Raw genomic sequence first — 22,503 nt, 5'->3', positions numbered from 1 at the left:
TGGGGGGAAGGGTGAGTGGTGGCGAGGGATAAAGGATTACACATTGGGTACAGTGTATACTGCTTGGGTGATGGGTACACGAAAATCTCAGAATTCACCACTAAAAAACTTATTCATGTAACCAAACACCACCTGTTCCTCCAAGAATGTATTGAAATATAAAAATAAAACATTGAAAAAAAGAAAAAGACCAAACAACTAAATCCTGGATTGGATTCTAGATCAGAAAACAAAATACTGTAAAGGACAGCATTAGGACACTATATATATGGGACTGCATATTAGATAATAATGTTATATTGATGTTAAATGTAGTTAATTTTAAAATGTAAAAATATAAGAGCATTTTTCTCAGAAAGTAAAAATGGAAATCTTTAGGGGTAGAGAATTATGATATCTGCAACTTACTCTCAAATGGTTCAGCAAACAATGATATTGTAATATATAGTCAGAGAGAATATGCATTAAAAGCAAATATGAAAAAATGCTAATCATTGGTGAAGACAGATGAAGATCCAAGAAGTGTTTATTGCACTATTCTTGTGATTGCTTCTGTAGTTTTGAACTTTTTTCAGAATAAATTTTTTTAAAAATTAGAGAACCTAATGCTTATGATAGTCTAATGAGTTATTTGCTTTACTCTGTTCCCAGAGTAAATGTAAATTAACAAACTATCTGTAAAACAATTGTCAATAAATATTCAAGGACCTTACAACATTCATACTCTTAATCCAGATCATTGGGAGTTTATCCTAAGAGTCAGTTACAAAATATGGGGCATGGGGGGAAGTATAAACAGAGGTATTCATTTTACATCATTTAATATATTAAAAATCTGGAAAATAAAAGTAATTCATTAAATTATGGTATATTTGTTAATAAGGCAATAGGTTATCAACATATTAAGAGTTTTATGCACACTAAAAATACTTGTGTTATATTATTCTGTGTAAAAAGTCAATATCAAATTATATATAATTATGACCTCAATGATATAAAATCAATTTTTCATAATAGAAACTGATATCCACCAAAATATGAATAACAGTTACCCACGGTTGTGAATTATGAGTTATAGTTTTCTTTATATTTGTCAATTTGGTTTCGTTTTGCTTTGTTCTGTAGAATAAGAGGGTGGAGCTCTGAGTTCAAGTCCAAGGGATCCCCAGCTAGTTTATGATAATCATCAGGATCCTCTGTTTCATCATCGTCCTCATTTCTTCTGTGATCAACTTTTAAAGATGTGCTTCTAGGGCCGGGAGCAGTGGCTCACGCCTGTAATCCCAGCACTATGGGAGGCCGAGGCGGGTGGCTCACGAGGTCAGGAGACCGAGACCATCCTGACTAACACGGTGAAACCCCGTCTCTACTAAAAATACAAAATAAATAAATAAATAAATAAATAAATAAATAAATAAATAACCGGGCGTGGTGGCGGGTGCCTGTAGTCCCAGCTACTCGGGAGACTGAGGCAGGAGAATGGCGTGAACCCAGGAGTGGAGGTTGCACTGAGCCGAGATTGCGCCACTGCACTCCAGTCTGGGGGACAGAGCGAAACTCCATCTCAAAAAAAAAAAAAAAAAAGAAATTTTCTTCTCCTACCTTTTCCTGAAGAGAAGACAAAACATACAACTCAAGTTGAGTTTCTGAGGTGAAAGGCTGAAGTTGACAGCTACATATTGAATACCTTGGAAGTCTTGATTTCTTTGCAAAATGCATATAAGTTTATTTCTCATTCTATTTAACAGCATATGTATTGGTTTTAATATAAGAATGATACAGTTGTGTGAAAGTATATGGGAGTATACCATTTTACAAAACAAATTCTGAAGAGATCTTCAAATTAATATCCCGAGTCCCTAAACCAAATGAAAACAAAGTAGCTTCAAGTAAATGAAGACAGAACTGGTAATTGCTTACTTTCCGGCTTCAAATGACTTTCTTTCAGACTGAAATAAAGAGCAAGACTCCTAGAAAGGAGGAGTCTAGAAGAAACAATCCCATGAGATTGGTATTTGAAAAGGAAAATGCTACTAGACACATACAAGAAGGAAATACAGACTCTTATGAGAGGACAGAATTCTGTTTTAATGCAGAACAGTGGGATGATCCTGGAGGTCACGTGACAAATTGGATCCTATGCAACAACCTATTTGGATCATCAGCAGATGTTAAAAAAATCCTACTGTGAATCTCAGATGAAAAGTTTTGCTAAAATCCTGAGTGCATGGGAGATGATGATAGACTGGTGGAAAAACAAAGCCCAGCGGAGTGTCTTTAACTTGGTGCTGTGAGATTTACTGAGGCCCAACAGGGGTCAGACTTGAGATCCTTCTTCTTCACAATGTATAAAAAATGATATAGATTGGTTAATTCTGCTGACACACAGAGCCAAGGGAGGCATAGCCCTTCAAAAAATAAAGTCAGTAAAACTCAGAGTGTTTGGGCCTATTCCCTTGGCCTGAAAATTCTCAGAAATTAGTTGAAGCTAGTTCATCAGTGGTCACATTTGGGGGAGAATGTATGACCTACAAAGTAAGTGTAGAAGACCCAATCAAAAGTTGTTTTTGGCACAAGAGGTAAAATTACATTAGTGTAACTTGAATTCCTGGATTGCTTTAGACAATGCCAAGATCTGGGACTCAATTCTAGATAAGGCAAGTTTCCCAGCCTCCTATTTCAGTCATGTCAAAAGAAAGTACAGCAAATGGGAATAGTGCATGTACATTTTTAGTGTGACAGAACATGTCACCTTCCGCTTGCGTCTGATGGCTGACCACAGAGAGGACTAGGACCTGGAATATACTGTGTTCTTCACAACAGACAACCCAGGAAATCATAGCATGTAGAGATTCTCATTTTATCCTTCCCTCCCACTTCATGGAGGCTCAGCAGAAATGCTGTCTTTTTGCTGAAGAAGAAATGAGATGCATCCAAGTTATTTGCTGTTTAGTATTGAATTTGTTCTTATAATTACAGAGGGTTGAGTGATTCATATAGGATGAAAGGCCCCCTACATTCATGATGTCTTCTGTGGTGCCATTGCTTTCCTTCTCTCCAGACACAACATTTTGTTTGGGGTTTACTATAGTGCTTATTTTTATTTTAATATCAGAAGAAGGGAACTCTGAGCACACAACCTTAATTGGAAAATCTCCTTCCATAGTAAACTAGATTGTTGCACTGTTTAAACACAGCTAGTAGGGTCAGGTTTCTAAATATAGTGTTTTGGTGGAAGTCAGGGGCTTTCTAAGAGTTGAAGAGTTTTGTGATCTGGCTTATTTTTTTTTGGCGTGGATTGTTTAGGTTAGAGGAAAGTCTAAAGCCATTTGAATTAGCAAGGTTTTAGGATTGTGGATGGTGAAATTTCCCAAAGCAGTTTCAAGACTGAAGGTGGGGAGCCAGACTTCCTGCCAGGCTACAAAGGGGTGCTAAGCATGAGAAAATGGACTCCATAGGGTCTGGCAGATAATCGACATATGGTTGAGGAGAGCAGGCTGGTGTCATGAGCCTCAATGAAGGAGAATTATCTTCAGGAGGGTGGGAAAGCAAGGGTCCAGAAGCTGTCATGTAGGTATGTAAAATGTTTTTCAGTACCTCCTACAACCACCATGGGACCTTGGAGGTCACATCAACACAAGCAACACCATCACCACAAGTCTATGGGGTTCCAGACACTATAGTGTAGAAGAAAGAACACTTTCTGGAATTGGAAGATATAGGAGAAGGACAGTGGAGTTGTCTTTCCTAGGAATCGCATGGGAAGCATTGGGAACCGGCTCGTGAAAGGAGAGGTGGCAGGAAAGGCCACAGAATGTGCTGATAAAAACTCAGGAGACAATGCAATCCTGGGTGGTCTCAGGAAAGACCAGGAATTAAGAAACAGATCCACTTGAGTTGGAAGGGAACAAAGGAGATAAGAGAAATATAGTTAATTTTTTTGCAAATTATACTTTTCAGCTCGGCATGGTGGTTCATGCCTATAATCCTAGCAACTTGGGAGGCTGAAGCGGAAGGATCACTTAAGCCCAGAAATTCGAGGCTGCAGTAAGCCATGATTGTACTGCTGCACTCCAGGCTTGAGGGACAGAGCCAGACCCTGTCTCAAAAAAATAATAAATTAATAAATAATTAAAAAGTTTTCTTAGTGCTTGATGAACCTGGGAAATGGGAACTCCATTTCTGGTTAAGTGGTTGATTTCTAAACATGTTCTCATTTGGATCACCTTATTCTTGTGTGAATTGGTCTTGTTTTCTGAACCTGGCTTTCGGATTAAAGCAAAATTGGGGTTCACTCCAGTGACAAGAACACAAGACTTATATAATTTAGAGAATGTACACCATTTTCTAAAAGTGCTGTCTCCCTTTTCAAGTCACGCTAAGGATGACGGCAAGGATGTTGTAGCACTTGGAAGGCCTCAGAGGAGGGGGAAGGAGCTGACTTTAAGAGTAAAAGGTTGAATGATTGTTAGGCTGGGGGCCAAGGAAAAGGGGAACACATCTGCCAACTCTCCACTCCCCATCCAAGTGCTCCAACTTCCCATCTACCGCCAAGACACATTTTATTTTTCTGACATGAAATATGTATATAATTCTAGCCTGATTTTTTAAAGCACAAGAGGGTTGATTCTGTTTATGCCTCCCTTTACTCCCACCCAGTGCAAACATTGGCTTCCAGCCTGAGGATGACGACAGGACCTAGCAAACAGAATCCAAGAGCCAGGAAGTAGATGGCTAAGTAAATATGCCCCCTAATGCTGACATTTTTAACCAGGTAGGTGTAGAGGTGGAGGATCTGGATGGCAAGGCTCAGACAAGGGAAATAGGTGGGAAAACAGCAACTAGCACTTAATGACTGACTTTTTGCTTGTAGTCTAAAGCTATTTGTCTGGTTCCCATACCTGAACTTCAAGCAGCATCTTCTGGACTTAGTTCTTGGTGACTGGAGCAGGGAAAGTGTGGCCTCACTGAAATGGGATCAGGTTTCAGGATGTTTCATGTGTGTACCTGAAACACACAGTTTAGCATCTTCATGAGCAAAGAGATTCATGTAAGAAAGGAGATGTAATGTAAATTAAAGGAATTGAGCAATGGAAAATACGTGAGTCCATGAATTAACAGATCAACATTATTGAGCACTTCTGGTGTGCCAAGGCACATCCATACTGATAAAGGAAGCTGCCCTGGCAATGTGTCTTGTAGCTGTTATCTCATTTCATTTAATCCTCATGTGGCTGCAAGTCAGCAATGGGAATAACATTTAAAGATATCACTCCCACTGCAGAAGGCAGGAATCCATGGCTTCAAAGATCTTGTATCATTACTTGTTAAGGTTCCTGAAAAAATTATTAAATTTTATGCAATGTTTCAATACTTCAATGAGCAGAGTGGTTCTATTTTCTAAGGTTGTGTTCATTCCCAGCACCTAGATCATAATACATGTATTTTTATTACATGCATTTTTGAATGAAAAAAATAGGTGATAATGAAAGAAGGATTTATTTTCTCTGTGCTTGATTCTGAGAAACATAAAAGAAGAATGTATGAATTCAGCTCAATTTGTACTACTTAATTTTTGTTCTCAAAGAGCTGTAGAAGGATGTTTACCCCAAACCAGAGCAAAAGCAAGACCTTTCTCTCTCTCTCTCTCTCTCTCTTTTTTTTTTTTTTTTAAGACAAGAGTCTCACTCTGTCACCCAGGCTGGAGTGCAATGGTGCTATCTCAGCTCACTGCAACCTCTGCCTCCCAGGCTCAAGTGATTCTCCTTCATCAGCCTCCCGAGTAGCCGGGATTACAGGCACCTGCCACCACACCTGGCTAACTTTTATATTTTTAGTAGAGATGGGGTTTCATCGTCTCAGCCAGACTGAACTCCTGACTTCAGGTAATCTGCCCGCCTCGGCCTCCCAAAGTACTAGGATTACAGGTGTGAGCCACCATGCCTGACTGACCTTCCTTCTTTTAAGTGGCTGTTTTACTTTGTTGCTCCTTTATGTTCAGGTGCCAGAGTGCAAGTGTTGTTGAGAGCAAAGTGGTGTTGCTGTGGTCATTAGCTTCAGCATAGGAAATGGCATGTGCTCTTCCAGTAGCCCATGTTAGACCTCATCTAGAGAGAGATTTGACATTTATGAAACTGAAAAAAAAAACAGTTAAGTCTGTAAGAGATCCTTCAAATGTTTGCGTTGGGTCTGTCTTCCCCTTTCTCCCTCCTTCTCTTTTTCTCTCTTAATCTATAACTCTATCTACTAATGTCTCTCTGTCTTAGAATGGAGACCTCAAATACCTGCCATAATACTTCGCCCTGGGCAAGCTCAGAATCTGAAAAGAGTCTTTAATGTTATGACTCAAAACAGTATTTGTTATTATAAGAATCAAAACCAAAGAACATGCCCATGTAAGGATATGCCTTAAATTCAAGCTATTAATTAATTAATTAGCTGGGTGAATGTTGTGTATTTTTAATTCTCAGTTTTTCATGCCTCTGTGCATGCCCACGGGATATGTTGCCTTTTCACTGGACTGTTCCTTGTGCAACCTCCTCCTCAATCTTTGGCTTGTCTTCTATCTATGTTTAGACGCCTGAGTTCATCACTGTACTCTCCTTTCTCCAACTGTTGTTGGGTGCATTCCCATGCTCCTGACTGCAAGCTGGACAGTTAAAGAGCAGGATTCTCACTAAATTAAGGTGGTATCTAAATAGCAAAAGGGCTCTTCTCAGCCAGAACAAAATAATATCTTCTATTTTCAGCCGACATGAGGGAAGTTCTGGAGGATTGTAGCTAAATGTGAGATGATGCTTTATTAGGCTGATGGTCTAATACTATCTTCCATATATTATACTGTTACGTTTTGAGATGTATTTTTTTCTGTATAACACCAAGTATCACATCTCAGCTTTCAGACTCCATAACTTCATGGGGCCCATTCAAGCAGACCGCAGTGAGAACGGTGCTCCCTGGAAGTTTGCAGGGCATACCCAAAAAGCCGTATGGGTGGCACATATTCCTAAAGTCATAGTACATTAGCAGTAAAATGGGAAGTATAAATAATCTACTTCAAATTCTACCTTTCACAGATAGAAACTGAGGTCCAGCAATGGAGATTCTTACATATTTTCATGCAGTTATTCATCCAGTGGCTGTAAGAGTTCATGTGTAGACCACATATTGCCTTAAAATTATTCACTTTTCATACATAATAGCATTTGATGCAGGCTAAACTTTTATTTACCATATAAAGTTATTTTAAAATATTTTCACTTTCATAAACTTTTAAGATCCCCACTTTAGCAGGGCGCGGTGGCTCACTCCTGTAATCCCAGCACTTTGGGAGGCCAAGGTGGGCGGATCACGAGGTCAAGAGACTGAGACCATCCTGGCCAACATGGTGAAACCCCATCTCTACTAAAGATACAAAAATTAGCTGGGCGTGGTGGTGCATGCCGTAGTCTCAACTATGAGGGGGGCTGAGGCAGGAGAACCGCTTGAACCTGATAGGCAGAGGTTGCAGTGAGCCTTGATCATGCCACTGCACTCCAGCCTGGTGACAGAGCAAGACTCTGTCTCAAAAAAAAAAAAAAAAATCTCCACTTCCAGTCCCACCAACACAGAAGTTTTCATAATTTAAAAGCCCTTAGTAATTGAAATAATATCAAAATTTTATTCCAAAAATTTTTGCATGAAAACATAAATACTCTTCCTAAAACAGAGTTTGGGGTAGCCTGAAATATGCAAGTATAGACTTTAAAAAATTTCCTGAAAGAACACCCAGGATTTTTTTTTTTTTTAAAACAGAGGATCCAATCTTGGGCAAAACCTACTTTTTAGTCCCTGTCTACTAAACAGCATAAGCTTTATTTTTGATGCTTAGCTTATACAGCAAAAGGGAGGTCCACTGCCCCCTGTGCTAGAAAGAGCATGGGCTGGGAATTAAAAGGCAGGTTTCCCAACACTTGACTGCTTGAGTTTCACTGTTTGACCCAGTCCATTTTATTTCCTTCTCTGGCCCATAGTTTACCAATTTGTAAAAACAGGCTAGACTAGATGATCCCTAAGGGTTCTTTTCATCTTTAATATCTTATAATTTATTTTTCTTGAATTAGGTAGAAGGTAAAGACAAATAGTTGTAATAGCATAGGATTCTCTGAAGATCAAATAATACCTACTGTAGGGCATCTAATTTTCAGCCTTGCTGCCTATATCTATATTTCCTTTTTTTTTTTTTAAATGAAGTCTGGCTCTCTCGCCCAGGCTGGTGCGATCTCGGCTCACTGCAAGCTCCGCCTCCCAGGTTCATGCCATTCTCCTGCCTCAGCCTCCCGAGCAGCTGGGGCTACAGGCACCCGCCACCATGCCCGGCTAATTTTTTGTATTTTTAGTAGAGATGGGGTTTCACCGTGTTAGCCAGGATGGTCTCGATCTCCTGACCTCGTGATCCTCCCGCCTCAGCCTCCCAAATTGCTGGGATTACAGGCCTGAGCCACTGCGCTTGGCCACCTGTATTTCCTTTCAATGGGATCATTTTGCTCTACTATTCATAGCTAATATATGACTCCCTTTTTACAATCAGCTAGCTTGATCTACAGTGCAATGTCCTGATTCCACCCTATCACTACTACCCCCACTTTATAAATTTTGGAATTTCTTAGCCTTGAAGCATCTTCTTAACTCTGAGCTGGGTATTTGTTTACTGGGTGTTTTCTATCATCTGGGAGTTCTTATTCAGGACTCTCTGTTCTGTATTCATCCTCTCTCTGGTCTCTGTGCTCTTGGCCTCCTCGCTGATTATTCTCTTGAATGTTTTCTCTCCCTTTATGGCTCCATTTTTTTTTTTTTTTTCATTTGTTTCATGTTGTTTGTGTCAGTATATTTAAGCTCTGGGTTGGCTTTTTTGGACCTTTTCTAACAAAACTTTGTTTATGTTTTCCTTTCTTTTTCTCCTTGCTAGATTATCTGTGCCTTTCCTGTAGTTTTATTCTATGAGCAACTGCAGAGAATTTGTTAGTGCAGTTGAAGATTTTCCCATTTGTTTGCTGGAATCTTCCTTCTCACTCCAAGTCTTCTTATTTTCAGGAGGTGTCACCTTCTATGTAATATCACTTGGATACTGAAACTTCTCCATGAACTGGAAGAATGTATGCTTCAGTGTGGTAAGCAGAATTTCTAAAATGACCTCTTCCTCCCCGAGATATCCTGACATAATCCCCTAAATTTGTAAATATGATGAAATATCAATTCTTGTTATTTTGTGTTATCCTATATGGTACATGTATTAGTCAGGGGGTTCCAGCAAAAGGAACCTATGGTAGATATATACGTATATATACACACACATATTCTTACACAGATAGGAAGAGAGAGAGACAGAGAGAGTCTTTATTGATTTCCTTGAAGCAAAAAAGGAGATTAGATGGAGTGTTGGATAAACAAACCACCTAAGGAAAGACAAAAAATATTATGTGTACCTAGGACAACCACACCTTAAAAGAGATGTTTTCCCAATGTATGCAATAAATATGTTCCATATTACAGTATTCATAGCTAGGTTTATATCTCTAAATGAAAAACAGAAACCTTTTTTTTTTTCAGTTGGAGATGGCTTAAAGACATGCTTATTTAAGGATTTCAAACTGACCACTCACAGACTAAATACTGTTTGGCTTATACAAACTTTTAAAAATAGGAAAAGGTTACAAAAAGCCTGCACATGAACCCTTTAATCTATAATACAAGTTGAAATTATTTTTTTAAAAAAGAGATATTGCTTCCAGCAAAATTTATGTAATTTGATGACATGGCATGGGTTAGGAGACTTGTCCTTGCTGTCTGAACATACTATTTAAGCTCTCTGTTACTCAGCTTTCTTATCGGTAAAATGAGTTGGTTAAACAAGAGCAAGGGGTGCCAGCCCAAAAGCCTTCATGGAGCAGGCAAGTGACATGAGAGAGTGAATAGACCAGGTGCAACACAAAAGTGAGTAATTGAACTACAACAATTGGAGAATGCTCAAACTGCTTCAAGGAGGCACCAGCCTGTTATTGTCATGAGGAGAAATGGGCACCGTGTTGCCAGATCTTTTGACTTTTCAAAAGAAGTTGATATCTGTTTATTATAAAGAATTTGCTGCTCAAGTAATTGCAGAGCCTGAGAAGTCCCATGATCTGCTGCCTGCAAGCTGGAAACACAGGGAATTGGTGCTGTTGTTCTGAGAACTGGAGGGTCAGTGACAGAATTTCTAGTCGAGGGCAGAAGAGCGATGTCTCAGCACAAGCTGTCAGGCAGAGAGAGAATAAATTCTCCCTTCCTCCACCTTTTTGTTCTATTCAGGCCTTCAGTGGATTGGATGAAGCTTACACACATTGGGCAGGGTCACTTTACCTAGTCCACCAATTTAAATGTTGATATCATCTGGAAATGCTCTCAAAGACACACACAGAAATAATGTTTAATCTGGGAAACCTATTTCCCAGTTCAGTGGAAACATAGTGGAACCCATCACAATACATTTGCTTTCATAAATAATGAGTTATCCAAGCAGGCCTGTTATAATTATGTAAGTCCTTAACAGCAGAGAGCTTTTTCCAGCTGGAGGCCGAACGAGAAGTCGGAGGGATTTGAAGTGTGAGTACTGAATAAACCTTGGCTGCTACAAAGATAGAGGGCCCTATAGAAAGCATGAAGAGGAATATGCGCAGCCTATAGGAGCAGAAAGAACCCCTGACTGGCAGCCAGCAGGGAAATGGGGACCTTATTCCAACAACCAGCAATCTAAAGGAACTAAATTTGGCAACAACCTGGGTGAGTTTGTGGGCAATTCCTTCCTCAGAGCCCCTGGATGAGATCCCTGCCTGGTCAGCAAGACCCACTTTCTCCCATGAGCTCCTAAGCAGAGCACCCAGTTACAACGTACTAGGACATTGACCTACAGAAACTGAGATAACAAATTTGTTATTTAAGCTTGTAAGTTTATGGTAATTTGTTACACAAAACTAATATTCCCTACTGTTGTGCTTCTTTGATTCCTCTGCCCTCCTGCCTCTGCATTCAGCACCTATAGAAGTGGGATTTGGGGTTCATTGAGTTAAAGGTCTTTCAAACCACATCTTCCAAGCACTGAGGGCAGCCAAAACTCCCAATTAATCTATTAAAGTATTCTAATTTAGAATTGCAATATTGCTTTAATTGAAGAGAATGGAGAAGAATCTGTCATAGAGTTTTCCATAACCAGTTACCAGTACCTGAACTCCCTAAATCAGAAAATTATGCCCTAAACTCACCAGTGACACAGTAGGTTGTTGGGTTGATGGATAAATTCTGAAAATTTGATTCAAACTCACACCTTTCTGAGTTAAAATGTCCGTTTCTCTTCTCTTAGGGTATCTTCAAAACAGCTTGTTGAGATAAGCAAGGCAGGAGTTTATTACCCCAGTATTAAAGATGAGGAAATTGAGGTCCTGAGGGAACCTGGAGGCTTTCTCACAGTCGATCACTGAGAATCTGACACAAGCTGCACTCAAAAATGCTGCTATGAAAGGTTACGAGTATCAGTTACATGCATTTTACAATTTGTTATGGAAGTTTTTGTACATGTTAATTTGTTTCATTATCAGGTGTTATTATTAAGATAATTTCTATTTGGAAGTAAGGAAGCAATGTTAGAGAGTTTATATAATTTATTGAAAATCACAACAGTTAGTAACTATGAGAGCTCACCTTAAAAATCTGTCCAATGCCTAGCTTTCCCTTTACCTGAAATAATGAAAGACCTATTAGGGTGTTAGATCAAGCCCCAAATAACTTGTATCCTTTTTGAGTTAAGTTGGCCATGGGGGCAAATCAAGACAGCTTAATTCTGTTTGATGGTAGGCTTCCTTCCTACTTTACCATGTCTGACAGTAAAAGCTGCTTATGATTTTCACTGTGGCAAAGACCAAGGTATTCTCACATCTGTCCTATGTATATGTTTCAATGCTCGCACAGTCATGAGCCAATATTTGCTCATAGAATATCAAATCTACATGTACTTAGTGTGTCTAAAGAGAGTTCTTTCAAATTTTTGTAGGGTTAGGGAAGATAAAAGAAATGGGGGAAGGCTTGACAGATGATAGGAGAGGTGGGGGAGGGAGCGAGTGGGGTGATGGTTCCAGGAATATGGAGGAACTTGGAGAAATGCCCAGAATTGGGAGTGGGAGCTAGGGAATGAGACCCAGAGAAAATAAGGGAGGTGATACAGACAGACTCAAAGTGTAAGGAGGCCTTGAATGTCAGGGCAGGAAGTTTGAAATTGATGATGGAGGGACAGAGGAGACAGAGAGACATGTAGGGAAGTGGGGAGTAGTGTTGTCACGGGAGCCCTGGGGGCCTGTCATGGGCATTGGGAGTCTGAGCGAACTGGGGCTTTGAGAAGAAAATATTGCAGGGGAAAGGAGAATTGGAAATTCTCCTGTGCCTCACAGATATATAAATAAAGCACAATAAGGACTATAATGAGGAAATAAATGTCATAAAAATGTTTGATAGCAGATGGAACATACAAACACAAAAAAGATGCCAATAGCCTCCAGCCAAGAGAAATAAGGGAAGGAGTTCGGTGTAGGTGACCCTGAAGCTCTGTTTCAGCTTGCATATTCTGTAATTTCTATGCTTTGATTTATTGAATTTCACTAGTGTTTGCCAGCTACTGCCTATGTAGAAAGCACTATGCTGCATAGTAGAGAGTGAGGAGTGAGAGGAAATGTGAGGTTGAATATGATCTAGTTCCCTGCTTGGAAGAAGATTTCTGTATATTGGGGGAAAAGACCCTGCAAACTGTATCACATTCCAGAGTAAGCAAGTGCCCTAAGAGGATTATACATATAATGGAAACCTCAACAGGAGGATGGGTAGACTTCAAGTCATCTGTAAAGTTGATGGTTTTAGACACAGGCAAGCCCTATGTCTTGTAGTTCCCTTCTAGACAGAGGAAACTCATATCTAAAGGGGTAAGAAAAATGCTCTGGGTATAATAATTATGGTAAGCAGAATTCCAATTTGATCTCCAGTGAATCCCATCCTTGTATAAGCCCCTCCTCTTGACTGCAGATGGAACTCTAGGCTTGCTTTGTCAGAGGTGGTGGATGTCATTCCCATAATTATGTTATGTTGTATGGCAAAGGCATGGAAATATTCACTCCTGTGTTTGTGTTTCTTTATATAAGACTCCATCTCAGCACAGTGGAGAGAGATTCCTGCCACCTTTGAAGAAATGAGTTGCCATTTGTGAGAATTCCACTTGGCAAGGAAGTATGGGCCCCTCTAGGAATCGAGAGCATTCCCCAGCTGAAGACAACAAAAAATAACAACCTCAATCTCACAACTCCAAGGAACTACATGCCATTAGATTGGTGCAAGAGTAATTGTGGTTTCTGTCATGAAAAGTGTGGCAAAAACCACAATTACTTTTGCACCGACCTAATACCAACAAGCAGATGAGCTTGGAAAACACCCCTGAACTCCAGAAAGGAAAGTAGCTCAGGGCATACCTAGAGTGTAGTCTTGCAAGACCCTGAGCAGAGGATCCAGCTAACACATACCTGGACTCTAGACCAATAGACAGTAAGATAGTAAAGGGATGTTTCTCAAGCCACCAAATTTGTGGTAATTTGTTGCACAGCAATAGAAATATGATACTATAAGCTATCAGGTTAAGTTTGAGCTCTGAGTACATGTTGGGGATTGGTGGGATGGAAGGCTGAAAAGATTGGGAAGAGACAATTTAGTCTAGTCCAAATTAGAATCTATGCACTGAATGTAGTCTTATTCAAATTAGAACAAAATGAAATTCCAGTGGTTGGGACAAGGTTGGAAAACACCATGTGAACTACCATGTTCTGTGGTAATGGTCGTGGCATAGTTTGGGCACTAAGAGGGAGACTGAATATTCACAAACTGGTAGGAGTTATCCCCATACTGTCTTTCTGGCACTTGCCTGGCTTCTGCAAGTTTGCAGCCATTGCCAGGATTTTCTATGGGGCTCCTCCACTCTTTTTGAAGTTGTTAAAGTCTCATAGCACAAGGTAGTGGAGAAGCACAAGGCAGGAATGAACTATGGTTAGACAGAAGTACCACAGAATTCTGGAAGTTTGAGGTGGGTAGAAGCCTTAAATGTATGTCTCCTATTTCTCTCTATGATGCATGGCCCTTCTCTGTAAAGTTTCTGATACATGTACATCCGCCCAAATTACTAACCGATGGCTCACTGCTGAGGAAAGACTGGATTGTTAAAGCACGTCAGTCATGAGAAGCTTTATTAATCTGAACTGTAATTTAATGAAATGGCAATTGTCAGAGGTGAGAGGTGCCTTTAAGATGATCAGTTTAAAAGAGGAGAAAACAAGACCCATATAGGAGAAGGTAATTATACACGCTCCCATAGTCACTCAATAACAGGGCCAAATAGAACCAGCACCCCTTCTACCAGCAGCCTCTCAAGTATGGAACTGACAAATCAAGGAGGAAGGATTTATTTAAACATGCTATTAGGTGCAAAATATGGCCGACTTTGCCTTTTGAAATTTATATCCAAACCCAACAATTACCCAAGCATTGCCATGGCTTACTAGAGAGAGCACTGTCAAGTTTGTTACGAGTACATATACCTTTCTGTCATCTGTTCTTCTTGACTATTTCTACTTCCCTTTATTTGTTTAGTATATATTTACTGCATAAATGTGAATCTTTTCCTTTAGAAAAGCAAGGCTAGCAGTAGGTTCATGTTTACTTCTAGGGTTGTCCTCTTAATATTAGGGGGTGACATCCCTTCTTATCTATGAGATATGCTTTTCTCTCTCTGGGCACAGTTCTCATCGGCTTCCTCTCAATTTCAAGTAGACGCTGAAAATAAAAATCTGCCAAGCATTTCAATTATAGTTGCTCTCCAGAACCAGTGCAGCAGAATTGCACCACTAGAATGACACATGAATGTTGGAATGACAGTTGAGGAAATGATACAGCTCAGAATCACCCAACATGAGCACTCTTATCTGCAAAGCAACTTCTGTCTCTTCTTTCCTCTGAAATTCTCCCATAGGGAAGATAGAGAGGAAGGGACAAGGAAGAGAAAAAAGGAAAAAGGAGCATGGGAGGAAGGAAAATTGAGGAAGAGAGACACAGTAGAGTATTGAAAGAAGAGAAAAGAAAGGGAACATATAACGTTAGATATTTTTTTTCCTGACTCAAAACATTAAAAGCAATTTATCAATCTGTGTGTGCACCCAGACATATTTCCCTGGATTGGAATGCTGTGGCTACTTCAGTCGTACAACCAGCCGCCCATTAAACACAGATTGATATCCTGGAAATTTGGGTGGAGGTCAGTGACTATCTTAAAATGAAGTAAAATTCCTGTAGCCAGGATGGCTGAGTGAAGCCCCTTGCATCCTACTGTAGGGTCTGTCCAAGGCTTCATCTGATAGGAAATGACAAATAGCCACTCTCCAATAGCAGAATTGCCCCCCTGAGAAGCATTCCTGGGAAAGAGCATAAAACCACAATCAAATGACCATGCTGCTTCCCATATTAAGTACACAGTGAGTGGTTCATGTGTGGGCTTTGGACAGAAGTCTAAATCTCCAGACAGACACTTGGACGGCTGTTGTTCCTAATGACTCCACTGGCCTTGACATGTGAGCAAGCAGAACATGTACCCATTAGAAGCAAATTTTTATTAAGAGTGGCCATTCCAGGGATTATTAGGAACTTGTAAAGAATGTAATTACCACTTAAGCTGTATTCAGTTGAATATATTTTAACTATAATTGAAAACAAATGAATGCTTAACTGTATGGTTGGTTAGGCCACCATAACCAACTGTTATCTTATTATTTACATTAATTAAAACAACATGCACTGGGATTTATTTGCAAGTGTGCAGTTAAAATTCAATAAAGGCTCAAAACAGATTTCTTTATTTAGCGTCTGCTCTTGCAGCATTGGCTTAGTGTTGGCCAGTATGATTTTTGCCACAAACTCTTCTGATCCACTGAAATGAGAAAAGAGAGATGTGTATTTCTTTTCATTAAAATAAAATGAATGCTTTCAAAAAAGCATGTAAACTCATCAAGTTCTTTCTTTTCTTTGGTGCAACAGGAAGGCTCTGAATGGTTGTGGCCACCTGACCACTTTAATCTTGATGATTTTCAAAAGAAATCAGCTTTCAGCTTTTGTTGATCATTACAAGTGTTTGGAGCTTTGAACTGCTGAGAGTATTGTATCTGTTTTTAAGCAAATGCAATCATCAAGAATCTCCTAGTATTTTTTGCCTCATATTTGATGTTTTTTCCCAACATATTAGGAAAAAGTAATTTTAGGGGAGTTTTCTGTAATTATTTAACTTGCCTTCTGAGGAAACCTCTAAGAGCCTATATTGGAAATACTGGAGCTGACTCTAGCTCCCTTGTTCAATGCAATACTGGGATATGACTTTGTGTCTCTGGACTTTAATTTTGCAATCTGTAAAAACAGGGATAAAAATTTGGTCTTATCTACCTAGCAGGGATATGTTGAGACTGCAGAAGATAGCACTGGAAGGGTTTTGAAATCTATCATGAATATCCCAGAGGTCAGGATCATGACCCATGGTCATCACAGACCCATGAAGTTGGTCTTCATTGAAGGCAGCAAGAGTCTGACACTTAGTAGATGCTCCATTAATGTTTCTTGAACGGTTTTATGGTATGCATCTTTACTGGTTATCGAGATACATTTAGGACAAGCAGAAACGAACCTCAACCTCAGTTGTGAGGATTTATGTAGTTTGAAAGAAAAGTGCACGTGTTTGCCACAGTGAGTTGCAGGAATGCTTCCTGAAGAGCATTCTGCAAGTGTCTTTTCCACCTGTCCTTCCACAGTTTTCCTTGATCCTGTTGTCACAGTTAGCTAACTGATTCTTTGGAGGCATTGCCCTGTTTCATTTTGCTTGTGGTCATCAACCTTATTGTCAATTTAAGGGACATCTTTGCTTAGCTAAACACAAATATCTGTACATTATTACATCTTCCAGTGACCATAGGATGTGGCAATGAGAGATGTGAACCTGAGGGCAGTGCCTGGAAGAAGAAGAAGATGTGCCACAGAGAGGACAGGAGCTCAGGATTCAAAATTATTTAAAAGATTCTGTCATAAGATCCTGACGAGATGGGGCAAAGGGTATTTAATTTTAAGGAACCAAATTCTAGGAAATCAAAACTAGTTACAGGTGAAGTTCTGATAAATTATCCTTTACAAAACAACTACCAAATGGACATGGCAGACAAGATTTCATCAAACCTGATCTTAGTCTACTTTCCCACCTTGGTTAGTCATCACTCTCACCACCTGTTTACTCATGAGACACATATAATCTACATGTGAACAGGCAGCAATGTCCCCTTCTCTGAACACGTCATATTTTTACTCTTCTGTGCCTTTGTACCTACTGTTATCTCTGCCTGGAATACCTACTTCCTGTCTCCCTCGGAAGCTCAGAGTTTTATGACGATATAATTTCATGTCTGCCTCCTCCACAACCCATGAGCCTCTTGAGGGCAGAATCTCATCTCAATCATTTTTACACTTTCGAATCTCAGTCAGGTGCTGGCAGGGAGTGTTTACTTACTGAAGGCATATATGTCATTGGTGTCTGATACAACTTTCTGTGAAGATGTGAATGTTCTAGATGTGTGCTGTCTGGTCCAACAGCCACTAGCCATATGTGACTATTGAGCACTTGAAGTGTGGCTAGTGCAACTGAGGAGCTAAAGTTTTAATTTTAATAAATTTAAATAGTCACATGTGACTAGTGACTGCTGCACTGGACAACACAGCTATAGGTAATGATAAAAGAATGGCCAAAAGAGATTCTAAGAAATGCTGCTCACGATCTATGACAAGAGGACTGGTATAAACCCAAACGAGTGAGACCAGAGATGAGAAAGGGCATTCTACTCAACCCCATTTCTCCCTCACGCGATGTTGATCATGTAGTTCTGCAGCTGGCTTGGAAGCCAGAAGATGCCAGTATGCATAGCTGTGCTTTCTCTCCCTGACTTGACTCCACTCCTGAATGGCCAACATACTCTGTTTGGTTGGTGGCTGTAAAAAGAATCCTTTCCATAAAGTATGAAGAGGGCTTTGGAAAGGGAATCAAATTCAGTGGCAAGGGAGGGAATGAATTTCTTAGAGTCCACTGAAGGAGCCCTTGTAATACAAGGCAGTGCTGTAAGACCCTTCTCAGGGTGGAGTTGCCTTGTCTTTGGCACACCATTCCTGAAAGGCCAGGAAGGGCCCAGCTCAGACAGGGAGACAGAGAATGTCTGGGTTGGGAAAGAGAAAGAGCACTGCAGGGTCACCAGTTGGAACAGACTGAAACCAAACCCAGCTGGAGGTCAGGCGACATGCTTTCCAGATGTCTCCCAGGGACTGGCTCCCATTACTTTCTGCAAAAGAGGTGCTTGAAATAAAAGTGAAATCACCACAGCTCCATAGTCATGTCTTTGACTCCCTAACACTGCCCCGTCCTTGCTGGGGAGTATTTAAACGTTCATCACCTTGAGAGTTTCTGATCATGGCTTCAGAAGATCCATGAGTCCCTGGAATGGTAGGTCAATTTTGTGTGTATAAGTATTTTCTAGAAAAATGAATCAAAGCATTTGTAAAAAGTTCAAGATTTATAAATCAAAAGATTTAGAACTGCTGTTCTAATTTACATTCTACCTGCCCTGTCTCATATGAAGAACCAAAGGCTAAGAGAGCAAAAATGACATTTCCCAGGCCATGCACTGAGTCAGTGGCAGAACAAGAATGGAAGAGGAGAGACCAAAGGGTAGAGCTCATAGCTCCTCATCAGAGACCCATCCTCTCTTCCCCAGCAATCATCAGCACTTTTGAAAGTAGTTGGTCTACTTAATATGCACCCATCATGTCAACGTCAGCCTTTATTTCTCCAGTCTTCATAATATATCGTGAGAAACTTAGTTGTGCTTGGGTGAAGTCCAGAGTGAAAGTCAGGTCTTCATGATTCCCAGTGGTCTCTGGAAACTGCAGAATTAACACAAATAATCTGTTCATTCTCAAAGCAACCAAATATTATCTGTAGTCTGAATAAATTACATTTTCCACATACAAATGAGTGCCTTAAAATGAATGCAGATGCTATTGAGATAAAACAAAATGCTAATTTATCTAAAGTTAATTTATTTCAAACAAAGCACTAAAAGTTAAACAACCACAATTGGGGCTACAAGCTTTGAAGTATTTTGATACCATAAAGGAATTCTCACACTCACAAGAGTATGAACCATTAAAGTACGTCTACTATATTTTCCTGACTTGGCAATGAATAAATAAAGTAAGTTCAAGTTTATTTCTTTATAACTAGTGTTTCAAATGTTTTTTCTATTCATTAAATAAAAAAAAGCTGTTGACATATCTCAAGTGACGGTGCCCTATCCCATGACCAGGGTCCCTAATGCTGCCAGGCATTCTCCATTTCACGGAGGCTGCTGCCACTTAGAAGAAGCACACAGGTTTCCGATTTGTAGGAATAGGATGTAGGTTCCCCTAGGTATCATTTCTAGGGATATTGGCCTTATCTGTGTGTAGATGGGTTGAGGTTATAATAGCTTTTTCAAAACTGAGGACAACTGGTACAGCTATGGATTGTAATGGGTAGGTGTCTCTGGGGTTGACTGGATCCCATTCTGCCAACTGCATGATGGGCAGACTGTCTCATCCTAGGTCCCAGAAGGAAACAAATGGCCAGTGCAATCTTCCTGGTTTCCTTATAATAAAGACACCATTTATTATGCTCTCTGCTTTGTTTATTCTCACTGAGATTTTTCAAAAATAAAAGCAAATTTGTGGATTATACAGTTATGCATATGTAAAACATACTTGTTGGGACCCTCCAGTTGTCTCACATCATTTTCTCCCGAAAGTCCTTAATTAAATTCTAGGCCAAATAAACCCAAGGGAATAAGACCACACATAGTACTTTAAACTGTGTTTTAGGAGATGATGGATAATGCCCTCACAGTAGCAGCTTCTTAAAGACATTTCAACTCAGAATTGTTTGTTTAGACATCTAGAGACAGGCACCCCATTCTGCAACTAGAGCACAGAGGACCTCCTTCTGCCTGAGTTTTTGGAAGTGTACAAATGGCCCTGGTCCTGCTATAGGAGGCACACATGACATCTCCCCAAGAAGACCGTGGGGTTGTTTGCCAAAAGGAAGTTAACACCAGCAGGGACTGCAGGGGCAGCAGAAATTCTGTTATAAGGAAGCAGGCTCACTAGGAAAACACATGCAGGTCTTGCTAAGTTTATTTATAGAACCGAGTGGCTCACATGCACCAGAACTACTCCTCGCCCAACATTGGCAGATATGACTCTCTAGTGTTTTACGTCCTCCAGAGTTAGCATAGGCTTTGGGGCTCTATGTCCTTTTTTCCAGCCAATAGCCACCATCTTGTAATGTCACCGTTCCTTCCACTTAACACTTTTTTCTCTACTATGATGCCACTACTCCTGTGTCTCATGTTAACATTCCTTCAGTCATCCATTCCTCATCATAATGGATTTTCAGACTTTTTTCTCTAGAAAGTAGTTTTGACAGTGATCTGTGGGACATAATCATGAATAGTTTGATTGCTAATGAGAAAGCAAAGAATATTATGTCATCAAGGTGAGTGAAGATGATGGGAGATGAAAAAGGGAACTCTATATCAGTCTACTTCAATGGACCAAATACCTTTATGTGTTTTGGGAGTTGAGTTCCAGGTGTAAGAAGTTACCAGGGCCATATATGATTAGAATTGGAAATAAGTTCTTCATATAGCACTTCACATCATGGGCTTTTCTGATAATTTATCTTGCTTTTATCAACTACTAATGAAAGCCAGTAGGGATAGATAACTACTGACTCCACCCCTATCCAAAGCAGGATTTCATAATACCTGATTACAAATATGCCCTGTACTTGACATACTCTTGGAATTTTTGCATTCCCAGAAATAGAAGAAAGAAGCTTACAATGTCCACCCAATTTACTAAGAAACAGACAAGTTTTGGAGGTTTAGAATGATGTGGTTTGGACCAAAAGATATGATTGGTAAGTGTCACAAAAGTGCCATGTAAATCTGGAAGATGGTACTTTTGCAGATGCCTGAAATAGTCCCAGCCCAGCAAACCCAGTTGATAATGAGTATCTTTTGTCAACAGAGGAGGCCTCCTGAAACTAATTCATAAAAATAGTTAACAGTGGACCAAGTGCTTTCAACCACAGGATGTTGAGGATTTTTCACTATAGCCTGAACTTTTAGAAATAACATTTGTCAATGTTGTTTTTATAAGATGATTGATTATTTTAGTTAGCAAGAACTTAACGAACACCTACACTAGATGGATCAGTAACACAAACATGAAAACAGGCTTAGTTTTGGGTATGAGGCATACCCAGATTCAAATGGCTTCTAGGGAGCACACTTGGTCGTTGGTTTGAAAGTTAATCCAACACAAAAATATCTTTCTGAACAAAATTTCTGTAAATAAGAAAAAATATAAACCCAGAATTATAGCAATGGAAACACAAATTTCAGTTTCTACAAAAATAGTTTTTTAAAGATCATAGAAGATGAAAAAATTAAAAAGGAAACATACTGGCATATTGGAATTGTATGGCTAATTTTTCTCATTTTATATTTAAAGAAACTTAGGCTCAGGTAGGGAAGGGACTTTTTTGAAGTAACAGAGTAAAAAATTTCATAAAATTCCAACTTTTTAACTTCAAGTCTAGTATGTTGCTCCTTTCTCTCCTAATCTTCATTGTTTTCCTATTGCCTTCCTGCTACTGGTAACAGTTTTGAGTTTTTTTGTACTGAGGCACTGACGAGGCCAGGAGAAAGTGCACAGGAAGTCATCATTTGCCTGCACATAAGCAACCAGGCTTTTTATTCCCTCAGTTGAAAATGCAGGCTGTTTTTTAGTTGGGTGACATAGCAATTAAAAAATTCTATATGACTAAACATTCTGGTCACCTCTACAGAGGGTTATATTTCCCACATGTACTTTTCCACAGAAGCCATCGTAGAGCTGTGGTGTGATTCTTTCTTCCCTTCCCTTCAGTTGTCTGTGTCTTTCCCACACATTGTAAGGAACAGGACAGTCCCTCCGATGTGTTGGTCCTGGCCACCACGCAGATCATGTGGGGAGAGAGGCAGGCTGCTTCAGGGAATCCTGCCATAGAGGCTGGGTGGGAGAGAACAGGAGCTCGGATGTGAAGAACAGGGGACAAGGGAGCAAAGCAGAGCAGCACCAGCGTTTTCGGAGTCAAGGCAAGAAACTGTGAGAAGGCCATCTTAGAAACCCTCTTCTCTGAGCTATCCCAATAATGCGATTTTATTATACTGTTGGGCCCTAAGATAACATTCTTCTACCAGGAAGAGGGAGATTGACTATTTTATCAGTCATTAATTTTGGTAAGTATTTTTG

General features: G+C 39.9%; 2 long non-coding RNA genes across 4 annotated transcripts in view; one reads left to right on the top strand and one right to left on the bottom strand.

Moving 5' to 3' along the window:
* LOC103876756 overlaps positions 1-22,503 on the bottom strand; it is a 428,348-nt gene that overhangs the window by 11,844 nt on the left and 394,001 nt on the right. For 2 of the 3 annotated variants that reach the window (XR_004178189.1, XR_002516544.2), the window contains one exon: positions 1,570-5,007. This is a non-coding gene — a long non-coding RNA (uncharacterized LOC103876756). Of the gene's footprint in view, positions 1-1,569; positions 5,008-22,503 lie in introns of those variants that run through there. The other variant, XR_004178190.1, reaches the window with a different exon arrangement.
* The window catches only part of LOC103876755, a 56,543-nt gene continuing 43,132 nt past the window's right edge, over positions 9,093-22,503 (top strand). The window contains exons 1-2 of the long non-coding RNA XR_004178188.1: positions 9,093-9,149; positions 21,025-21,124. This is a non-coding gene — a long non-coding RNA (uncharacterized LOC103876755). The remainder of the gene's footprint in view (positions 9,150-21,024; positions 21,125-22,503) is intronic.

This window comes from Papio anubis, chromosome 14 (assembly GCF_008728515.1).
Source record: "Papio anubis isolate 15944 chromosome 14, Panubis1.0, whole genome shotgun sequence".
In the NCBI taxonomy this organism is placed as follows: Eukaryota; Metazoa; Chordata; class Mammalia; order Primates; family Cercopithecidae; genus Papio; species Papio anubis.
The sequence above is the reverse complement of the archived record's forward strand: the minus strand, read 5'-3'. Positions and strand labels throughout refer to the sequence as shown.